We start from the raw sequence: 12,397 nt of genomic DNA, 5'->3' as shown, positions 1-12,397 counted from the left end.
GACCTAGACAAGCAAATCTGATTGAACTGGGGCCTACAGACTTGATTTGGTTGCAGCATTATGTCTTTCAGGGAGTTTTCAGTACTTCTCGGTATCTGACAAGAAGATACATTAAGTATGTGTGCAAGACATCATGTAGGACCCGCCAAGGAATTAAAATTACAGCTTGTTTCATTGCAGTTTCTGCAGTATCTAGATCAGTACCTGCATTGGTTCAATGACCTGCAGAACTCTGCCCTTCTAAATACTGGTGTTACAGCTCTGACCCAAGCAGTTGGCCAAAATACAGGATCCTGTGGTTTATTTTTAATTAGAACGAAAAATTAATAGTGGTGTCAACTATAACATAAGAGGGTGTATAGATGAGCTGCTGTTCATCTATACAGCACATGGAAGAAATCAAACTGTAAGAGTGAGGTTATTGGCTCACAGTTCTAAGCCACTGAAAAGGCTGGATTTTAGCCAACGCTCAGCCTAGAAAGTTCCCCAATTCTGTCTGGGTCACCTTTTTGGTGCTCACTTTGGCTGGTGGTTTTCTGTACCTTCTTCAAGTCTGATTATGTGGTGCTTCTCAATGCATTTCTTTTCCTTTCTCTCAAACACACACCCTTCTACAAAATAATAAGCACCAAAATCCTTTCCTGAGTATGACGTGTTCCTTTCTTTATATAGTGACTATGATTTCAATGGTCTAACAGCTGCTTTGGTTGCCGGCTTCCATAAAGCAGCTTAATAGCTTTTTACCACTATCCTAATAAAGTGTGGCGCTTATACCCAAGCATAACGATGTAACTTTCATGTTTTTCTTAGATTAAAAATAGTTGTGGTATAGTACAAATTCTATAGGACATGCCTTCTGGCTGAAACCCTCTTACATTCAGATTGCATTAACTGAAATGTTTTCTAACATTTTTTTGGGTCAAAATAACTTCTGTATTTTAGAGAACTGCTAAATTATTACAATTTATGGAAATCTGTCCAAGTATTTTTTCCCAGTAATATCCTACTAAAATTATTTGTGTGCTCTCCTTTTGAGATGTCCAAAATTTTAAGAGTGCCGTTTTTATCAAAATATTCAAGACGTTTTTCTTAAGAAAATCTTTTCCTTTCTAATCTCTTGATTAATGTGGATTCAGTCATTCAGACTTGGGAATATATGTAATTTTAAGCATGTGAAGACCTGTGGAAGGTTTTGCATATGTCTGCAGGATCACGCGCCTTTATACTGTCTAATGTAGCAGTCATACCTTTCTGTTTCTCTTCTGTGACTGTGTTACTTAGCTTTCAAAAGCAGTCATCAAAAGCAGACTGATTTCTTTTGTCAAAATTGTTTGACGTGTACACTAGGAGAAAGGAATCTTATACCAAACCATCTAAGTTTTCCCAGCTCTGCTTAACCCAAGTTCCTGTGTAAAACAAATATTTTCTTCATGACTTGTGAATAATCTATATTCTTTTTGTTCTGTTGTGCAGTGAGGTCTAGTGAAGATAGGCACTTTGTTCCTATGGTTAGTCTATTTTAACTGATCCCAGTTTTGTATTGCTTCAGTTTTAGCCTAAAAAGACTGGTTCCAGGCTTGGTTTCTGCCAGAGTTAATTTTGGGGGAAAATCTGAGCAAGAGAGTTCCCTTTTTTCAACTAAGAGATTAATATACTTTCATGTTTTAACAAATAGTTCTATTAACGGGGGAAATGCTGAAGCCTGATATTTTCAGCTCCTTCATTCACATACACTTGTTCCTTCCTGTATCCCCTACACACCCCTGACCACTCTCCTCGTCATCCGAAACCCATCTGTCCTTCATCTGCCTTCCTTTAATGTTCTACCTGGGCGAGAAGCAGTATGTACTACGGCTGGTGCACGCAGGTGTGCTCAGTAAAGAGTTAGCCCTTAGGCCAGCCCAACAGGGAGGATAAAGCTGAATTCTCCCTGCCCCTTCCCTCAAAAGGGGCCATAAGAGCACACACCTCTGCTGCCCACCTATTGATTTTTGTAGACCTTAATATCTCTGTGATCTCTATTCCTTTGTTAACTTTGATTGAATTGGTTAAATAGGTCAAAATCATTAGGGATGGATGGACAACAACCGCATTATTGCATGTGCTTCATTTCCTTAGGAAACTAGACTAAAAACATTATTCCATTTTTTTAAACAACTGTTGTAGCCACTGTCTGAGGGATGGTTACATGGGATTTCATTTTTTCTGATTATACGGTATTAAAATGAATAACATGGGGCCATTTATTCAGTAAGATTTACTACTTCAAACATTACTGTAAATGCAAAGGTAAAAAAACCCCAACAACCACAGTATTCAATTCTATTTCAAAATTTGAAGGCCAGGCAGGTAGTTGATTTGCCATTTTCTTGTCAGAATCTGAGCAACTTTTGCTTTCAAAAAATTCAGATTTGATTCAAATGGTGAAGAACCAGGTCTTCTTTAACCGGAAACTGTTCCATACCAACATGTGCTAGGAAGTTAGATACATTGCTGCACAAACTGCATGAGGCTCAATCTTGTATTTGCTGATTTCCTAAGGATTAGTCCCATACTTGTTCCCCATATACATTTGCATCGTAATAGAGTCTTTAATTACGCAGTTCATAGAACTCCTTGCTATATGAAAGTTACGAAATTAAAAAAGAACAAAGTAAAAGATGGGTGGAAGAAAGTTATTTCATGTTCAAAGCATTGAAATAACACCCAGGAAAACTGGGTTTTACTCTTGATTCCATCAAAGGCATCTTCTGTGTTGCTGAATTAAGACTTTTTTATTTTTATAAGCCACAAAGAAATCAAATGACATTTGCATAGAGATTTCTAATTCCAGCATTTAACTAACTTTAAAGTGCTTGGTGTTCTAGCCTTAATGCTTTTATAACATTGCTTTAAAATGAATTCTGAGTTCTGACACAGATTTGTCATGTTGTTATCTCAGTGCTTCAGGGTTTACTTAAGGAAAACAGAACAGCAGCAACTGAAATTACCTGAACAGTAGATTTTAGAAGACTGACATAAGTAGAAAGATGTGGTAATACGTGTCTAGTTTTCTTTAACACATGGGATTATGCATGTAAAATCTGTGTTATCATAATGAAATGTAAAGCTGGCTGGGGATCTCTGACTGAGCAAAGCTTCACGCTTTCTTAAAACTGTTCCTCAGGCTGTCCTGTTTCCTACTTTCTCATGTCTTACTGGAAGACGAAGCGATCATAAGATCTTTAGATCACAAAAAAGGCGATTCATACTAGAAATAGGATCGATAGTCACTTAGAAGGAATATTTTTGCGGTGAAAAGGTACTTAAGAGGCAGAGAACGAAATCGATCTCGTAAAATGTAGTTGTGCTTTTGAACTGTAGGTGGCAGCAATAATTGTATGGACCAAGGGCAATATGTACGCATCTTTCTTTCTGGGAGTTTATGGTTCTTGAAGTATGTGTTAGGGAGTGTGGTAACTGTCAGAGTCATTGCTCTCAGAAGGAATTCTGAAGGGACTTAAACTGTTGAACAAGAATATATTTGTTATAGCAAAAGTCAACAATTCCACTAATAATAAATGTCAATTATAATTTATAATAAAAGTTCAGTTGCATAGGAAGGCTGAGAGAATGAGCATGGAAAGGCCTGGATTCATGGAATGTTAACAAGGCCACAGAATAATGATTTAATCTTATTATAAATTACTTTATATGCTGTTTGTTACAAAATTAATAGATTAGGTTAAGTTTATAACCACTACAATTTGATATTTTAAATTGGTCCTCATCTTAATATTCCCTTGTGACTGGAACAAGGGATACTGTCTTTATAGTTTTATACCTTATATAATGATTTACACTTTTCCCAGAATAAATGCGTAATTATACACCTCTTAGCTGAAATTATATGTAAAAAGCAAGAATTATACCTATGCAAACTTGGCAACATAGGACACTTCGTCTTCCACAGAGTTACAAGTGTTTCTTTCCAGTATCTGGTTCTGCTCTTTGCTTTAAGAGCATTGCAAGATGACTGCAGAACCTGTTTGCTGAAATTTGTGCTGTCTTTGTCTAGCATGGGACCAAAAAACCAGTGCACACGGTTATTTGGTTTGGAGAATAACAGTAGAAAATCTTGCCCATCAGAACACCCTTAAATCAGGAATAGTTACATAAAAATGTTAGCTTTGGAGGAAGAACAATAGGTATGGTGGCAGCTGTAACTTTTATTATCTATAGCTAAGAGCTTTTTTCTGTTCATAGGCATAGGTTTCAATAGATACTAATACAGAAGGAGAAGAAACTTGGAGAAAAAGCTCTTGCAGAGAGCAGAAGGTTCGACTAAAAAGCCCCCAGACAAACAAAATCCTAGACTTCCCATGAAGACATTAAAAATTATAGTGACAGTAAAGTTACATTACTAGAAAAATAACCTAATAGAGCCTCAGCATCAAGAAGTATGGAAATAAACCTGATACTTTTTTCTCTGTATATATTCAGGTTCTAAGAATTAGATTTAGTATAACAGTAAAGGTTGTGGGTTTAGTACATGTAACAGCTATATCCTGTTGCATATTTACTAGCATGTACGGGTATGTATGGAGCACTTACATTCCCATCTTAGCTTAGAAGCTTAGAAGTTTCAAATTTCATCATGAAGCATGTTTCAACAAAGGCTTTAGAAGTTATAGGAATTTAAAAAATCTGCAAGTTCAGGTTCCACGTTTTTCAGGAAGGGAGATCATTAGCATTTAAAATAGATGTCCATGAAGTTGATTCTTCCTAGTATTTCAAACATGGGATATAGTCTTTACTTCGGCAGTCTATACTTTTAAGAAAAGGCAAGAAATTAGTTTAAATCTGTTCTGGGTAGACTTTTTAGGACAGGTTTGATAGATTTTTTTTTTTTTAAATATTTCAGACAGTACTTCCATTTTAGTAGAGAGATACTGTTAAGGAAAAACTAGGTACTAAAATTATGGAGTGCTTTCAGATAATCACAGATTAAGGCTTCACAGCTATCCATGATGAACACTCTGCCTAGGCACAATTGAATGTTATTTTCCTGCTGTGTCATACAGATCATAAGATTCATTTCTTGTGAAAAACCAGGAGAGCTCTGAATCCCAGCTTTCTCTCCACAAAAGAATGCTGAAAAAAGAATAGTAGCAGTAAGATAATTTTGATTAAAGCTGCCTATGAGTAGGTACTTCGAGAAATTTTGTCAAGAGCTGTGTAAGTACTTGATTAATCATATTCAAATCTATCTGTAGGGTACAGTAACCAGGCATAGTGAATTAGAGGGAAAGTCAGTTTTCATTTCTTTCAAAGAGATGCTTCCTGCCATACTGAGGCATATCTCCTAAAGTAACTTGGCTGTTTATACTGAAATCCTGCTTTGCAGTCAGCTGAGCTGAGGGTATTCTTAGTCGGTTAATATGCATGTCAGTATAATGCAGCTGTTGTACAGCGCTTTACATTGTAAAAGTAGGACAGACTAGAGTTACTAGAAGTCATCAGGTTATTTCTTAATCAGACTGGTGCCGGTTAATACTTGCCAGGAGATATTTCTGCCTTTTTTCTCTCATCATTGACAAAACAAAACTGAGAGGAAAAGCCCTCCAGAATAGCTCTTTCAGCTGGGTGGGAGTCGCATTGACTCCCATGATTGACAAAACTGTTTCAGATACTGACAGCCCAGGATATCTGCATCTCCACTTTATTTGGATTAGATATGTCTGGAATAGTGAAAGTACCTTTATTTTGACAAATTCAAGTTACTTTTAAAATGTCTAGTGTTTAAAATAAAAGCACCAAGTTCACTCTAACCAGAAAAGTTCTTTATTATAAAATGAAACTATAAAAAACTGATGACAGAATGCATTTTCTGTGCCTTGTTCTTGCTGTCCTTCACAGTAGATCTACAAAGCCAAGTTGCAGGAAGGAGCTGTAAAAGATTGGGATAGTAAAAGAAGGGATTTTCCAGCTTTTCTTCCTCAGGGCATAGCTGTTCTTTCTAATGACTTATCTAAAATTGCATTTCCTCAGATCATTGGTTCAAAATGAAATATCTCTCTTACCTGTAGTTCTGTAGAACTGTTCCAAGTTTGTTTCATCTGACAGAAATACAGTTATGAATTTATACCAAATATAACCATGATGGCTTCCTTCTCCTTAGTTGTCTGAGACAGAAAATTACAGTGGGCCATTCTTTTCTTTAGAAACCTCTGCATTCACATTCCTGTTATATTCTTTAATTTGCATGTTGTTTCCATCTTGATTGTCTTCCCTGCATGTCACTGCTTTTTTAAGAGTAAAGGTCGTTATGGGCCACATGAGAAGTATTTCCAACTCTGCTGTATAGTTTTGTAGAATTCATTCATAGAATCATAGAATCATTTAGGTTGGAAAAGTCCTTTAAGATCATTGAGTCCAACCATAAAAAATTCATTATATAATACTGATACACCTGGCATTCAAAGTACATTTCTAAATTGCCTTCTGCTCGTCTGTTCTCAGTTTTTGAACTAGAGCCATAATACCTAGTGCTTAAAAGCCAAAATTACTAATTAGTCAGGGCCAACCAGACCTCTTTCAGAAGCATATCTAAATATGTCAGCAGATTTCCAATTCCCCAAATGTACAACTTTAGGATATATCTGTATAAAATACACATTCAGAGTTTATTGCTTCACCTGTTTAATTTAGTATCTTCAGCAACAAACATGCATTTTCATTGTCAAGTAGTCCAGGTTTTAACAAAAGCATGGACTGTGTCTTACTATATTCACTAACATAAATGTTAGCTTTGTAAGACATTCTCTGGGTTGGTGAATGAGAAACTCATCATCTAGATTTGACTGATATGTGGTATAACTCTGTCCTACATAGATGGTATTCTTAAAGAGATCATTAGAGAAATAAACGAAGAAATTATCACACAACGTAATGTGGAGTCCTTGTAAATGTTAATGCTAAAGTACAAAGTCAGCTTGGTTGATGTTGTGCTAATAGCATCTGGGAATGATGCAAGAACATTAGGTATGCAACTAGTGTTTCAAAGCATGTACTATTAGCATCTCAAACAAGGCACTTACAAAGAGTGTAATTGGATAGCTGATGAATTGAGAATGCTTCTTCACAATTTCTTTGATTTGCCTTTCTTCCAAATATTCTCTTTGGTCTTCCTTCAGATTTAGGATAATCTTTGTTCTACAGCCACGGGGTTCCCCCTTGAATGAAATCTGAGAGTTTTAGTGGCAGCACAAGTGGCCAAATAACAAGCTTTTTCTGAAATTAAGAGTTAATATAATTGTAATATGAAATTCTTAATCATCGACTAGCTGATAATGATGAACCGGTGCTTTATACCTATTTTGTGCTCCAACAAATGCAACAACTACAGCAATTATACCATTTCAGTGTATATTTCCCCCAGTTTTCAAACCCCTGATAAAGCGCAGCAGTACACAGCAACATATGAACTGCAAGAAGGAGTTCATAATGCAGAAGTTCATTAAGTTTGACCTTTTTCTTTAAATGTTATGCATACTAAAAATTAAATGCAGCTGTGGTGCTGTGTTGTGTGATACCACCTTCACTCTCTTGCTAAACAAAGTTCAGTCAATAGTTATTACCCAGCCAGGGCAAATTTGCTGCTAATTTTAGAGATACTATTATATCAGACTGTGCACTGGTGCTCTCACTGCTGTTCTGCAATATGTTCACTTGACATTAGCCAGCTACAAGAGAGAGAACAGCAAATTCCATTCACGAACATTTATCATTATCAATGACGGCAAGAGAGCCTTGAATTGAAGGTGTCATATATACTGCATGTCTTTTTGCTTTGTGAGCACAGTCACATTTGCAATCAGGTAGGCAGCGAAGAAGCTGACCCCAAACTGACCATTCCTGGAGACACCAGCACAAGCAATGTTTCTATTAAAGTGCCGCTGCTGGACCTCACAGTAGTAGTGGTCATCCTGTGCCTGAATCCATGATGGTCGGCATGCAATTGTGCTTGTCGGGTCAGTCATTCCCAGGATCCAGCTTGTTTGGATCAGTCACGGCCTCGAGTCTGCTTTTGTCCAGAGACCACAACAGAAGGCTTGAGCATTCTCAGGATATACTTAAGAATTTAGGCAGTGTTTTACTGGCTGAGTCACATTAATAGCTAGATTACTTGCAACCAATGAATTGCAAACTGGCTCCCCCAGAAATATTTTCTTGCTGGAATAGAAAGTGTTGATGAGCAACTATTTCAGCCTGGAAAGCAAGAGTCGTCTTCTCTTCATCCATGGGCTCATCTTCAGTTTGCACAGATTCAGTGTTAATAAGGATAAATAGAGCTGAAACCTTGCTGCATGTATATTTATACACACACACACTTGGCTGTGGCATATGGCTTTTTAAACTGAGTGAAAAAATACAAATAATTTGGATATATGCCTTGAGAGTGAAGGACAGAGAAATGTAATTATTGTTTCAGATGTATCATTAATAGTCCAGTGTATATTTTGGATTTTCACTTTTCTCTGATTTCTAATTTCTTACTTAAGGCAAAGATAGTGTAGGATGAATAACTGTTTAATCAAGACGAATTTAGTAGGCTTTTTAATGTAGTCATGTTAGATTGTATTACAAAGCAAGAAAAGTCATCACAAGATTTCAATTATTATCATTAATTAATTTCCTGTTTACATTCTGGGACATCCCAGTGTTTAAATTTTACAGTTATGACAAAATAACGAAGACTGGAGATTTTCACTCTCCTTTAACTGAAAACGCTACCTGTATAGGAACACTCTGAGGTAATTATTTAGTTTCAAGAATAAGCTTGAAATTTCTCTGGGAGAATGAGAGATATTGGCTTAGTTGGTATAATGATGAGACTAATATGGAGTTGCTCATAATCCATTCTAGTCAGAATAATACTGCAAGGAAACACATTTTATTGAAGGGACATGTTATAGTGTAAAGTCCCTCTTGTTGATCATTTAATGGTAACCAAGTCTGAAACCACCTAAAGATGTAAAGTTCCTGTTTAAGATATGCTATTATTTAATGTTCCTATTTCAGTTAAATAGCCCCCTTTATTCACCTGTTCTGAATAAAGACCATGAGAGCCTTGTGTCTCGCTACTAGTTTTATTTTGCCCGCAGTTCTCTCCTGTCACAGCTGTGGGAACGAAAGCACACAAGAAACAGAATAAATTACAATTTACACTAACTAAAATGATTTAGAAGATTATGACAAGATTAGCTTTGAATTTTCCAAAAGGAATTGATGGAAAAAAACATACTGTAGCCACATTCCAGCTTACCTTAGCAGAGTAACTAATCTTCATCAGCTAAGTCTGGCAGTAAAAGAACCACTGTCATCACTCATCTTTCTGCAGAATTTGCTCTATGCAGGTAACCTTCAAATCACACTTTTTTAAAAAATCACCCCATTACTTGGTTTGGACATGCAGCAGGAGAAGGAGAGTAGAGAGAAACTGAACAAGACTCCTTAGGCATGGAGCAAGTCAAGACAGGCGCTGAGACTGTATTATTCTTACACACCGTGTATCAAAGGCTGATTGGGTTTGCTAACACATACATTAGAGGCAAGCAGCCCCCTCATTTGTTGTTTAGAAACTATGATCCTGATCCTGCACTTCGAAAGAGCTTTTATAATCATTTATTCTTACAGAAGATAAGTAAAATGTTGCCTACTCAAAATAGTGTTAACTATATTGATATTGCACAAATATAAATGATAATGTTAAGAATAAACTTACAGAATCACAGAGTGTTTGAGGTTGGAAGGAACTTCTGGAGGTCATCTTATCCAACCCCTGTGCTCAAGCAGGGCCACCTAGACCAGGTTGCCCATGACTATGTACACTAACAGTTGCTCTGAAAGGAACTCATTGATAGGTGACATCCCTTTGCAATTACACAAAGTGGACCACAGCCCTCTCTCAGAAAGATTTTTAAAGCTAAGCTTTCTACAGGAGCAGCTGATTCCGTGCTGTCACATGTGGCCTCAGCTCAAACGGCACTAAAGAACAGAAATGGAAGATATCTCTATTTGTGAAGGGGGGGGGGTGGTTAAACTGCATTAATGGACTGTTCATGTTTCTGAATGTGAATGAAGATAGTAGCACCCTAACTTGTAAGATTAATCCATTAAAGCAAAAGAGCAGCTTAGAAACTACATTAATAATATACTACTGAGGATTCCTCCTAGGTGCTTGTGCTACTGTGACAGCAAAGGGAGGAATATGGGTCTCTGGGTATGCTCTACTAGCCGTCTAAGAGCCGGGACATGAAGTCTGTCGAGTTTGCAGTGCTGTTAGGATTCACCAGATGGGGCTAATAGAGCAAATATAAATATTCTCTATAGAAGTCATACTGAACAAATACATATAGATAGGTAGAGCAATATGTATTTGTATATATATGCATAGGAGTTTTAACCTTCTAAAAGTATCTCTTTTTTTTTTTAAGTTAACCCTCTCAGTGAGTCCATTATTTATAACAGATACTTTGTTTCAATAATTTTCTATGAATTATATGTTTAACTATTCAACCATTCACCACCACCCCACAAACCAATAGCTGTCTCAGGAAATCTGTAGGTTAGATCAGGCTTGCTTATTTTAAATTTTTTTCAAATCTCTAAACAACTGTAACACGGTATATATAAAAACAGATGGGTATATGTTGTCTTCAATTCCTATATATTATGCTTTTTTCTGTGCTTAAATAAAAATACAAATAAAAGTTGTAAAAATTGGTTTAAGCTTATAAATGTGTACAGCTTTTCCTTTTTATATGGTACACTGATACAGAGACTGATCCTGTCTCCTAAGTCCATCTCCCAGATTTAGTTTCATGTAGAGACTCTGAACGTATTTAGACATTGCAGTAAAGTTTTAGTTAGCTGAAAGCCTGTGTGCTGATCATTTTTTATGATGAATTACATTTTTGTGTGATGAGATTATATGGTACATATGCTAATGACATAAGAATATATACATCATAGCAATAAATCCCCATTCTCCTCAGCCAACCTCTCTTTGTCCTGTAGATGACAAAATCCCTATCTAAAAAAAATTATCCCACTTTAATGGAAAAATTGTATTGGGAGGTTTTGTCTACAGTTACACAGTTCCACTCACCAATCTTCCAGTTCCTAGATATAAGTAAGTTCTGGACACCAGATGGATGGCAAAGACTTGTGCATTTAACTTATGCCCTTCTTGACTTGCAAACAAAAGTCATGAGCATGACCATAATAATGACCATAATGAAGCCAGCACATAATTCAGAGAAATAAGCTCTCCTTTCTTTAAATATGCAATGATTCAGCTAGCACTAAATGAACAGCCTGTGCTATGCAGTATCCAAAGCTCATGTGCTTCAGTGAGCTCATAGAAAAACTCATAAAAAGTCCCATTAGAAGATCATCTATCTAAAACTTCAGTGTTTCATCTAAAACAATTTGGAGACAGTCTTTGAGGCCATGGAACTGAAATTACTCTTTGACACTGATGGAGAATCTCCTCCTATGACTGGACAGAAATCAGATAGCCATTCTTCTTCTGATGCTCTCTGCAACATGTTTGAGATAATATTGCCTCATGTGAGAAAGGTGATAAGGGAGTGTAGAATGTGCTAACAAGTTTTCAGTCCGTCCTTGAGAAATACACTGAAGCAACAAAGAAAGATCTCACCATCAGTTAGGCAGATGACCTGGGGGAGACTGAGGAACCTAGAATAAATTTAAGACATCCACGCACATACGTCTCAAGTGCAAAATGTTCAGACGCTCTTGATTCTGGTCACCTTTTAGAACTTACTCACTTCTTTGTTTTAGGCTGGTAATGCTTACCTTTCCTTGGCTGTTAAAGTCCGTTATTTCCAAGGACACCTTTCTCAGCTTTCCTTATTTCCTGTTCTGCTTAGGGAGTCTTAAATCAAACAATGGCATCCACTTTTCTTGCATGGATGACTGTTAACTGTTGTTCACACCAACTACAGGTTGCTTGGCTGACCTGCAACACCTATCAATAACCATGTATTATCGTAACACGATAACTACAAGCTTCCCAGTGAAAACCAGCTGAATGAAATAGCTGATTCTGATGGAAGAGAAAATCATTTTGAAGCATTTACGTACTGAATCTTTTATTGCTTAAGTTACAAACACACAAGAGTCTATTGCAGACTGCAGTTTAGGAGCGTTCTTGGCCTTCTCGATGGCACTACATTCTCACACTGCTGCACTGATAAGCGTCACGGTCTAGAAATTCCAGTTTTGTAAGAAACTCAGTTGTTGCTGCTGGCCAACAATCAGACCTTACTTATTCACAGGTTTGTCATTCCTCAGCTGGATTACAGCAATACCGTATGTATGGATAAGA

Source organism: Gavia stellata, chromosome 7 (genome assembly GCF_030936135.1).
Source record: "Gavia stellata isolate bGavSte3 chromosome 7, bGavSte3.hap2, whole genome shotgun sequence".
NCBI lineage: Eukaryota > Metazoa > Chordata > Aves > Gaviiformes > Gaviidae > Gavia > Gavia stellata.
Note: the sequence above shows the minus strand (reverse complement) of the source record.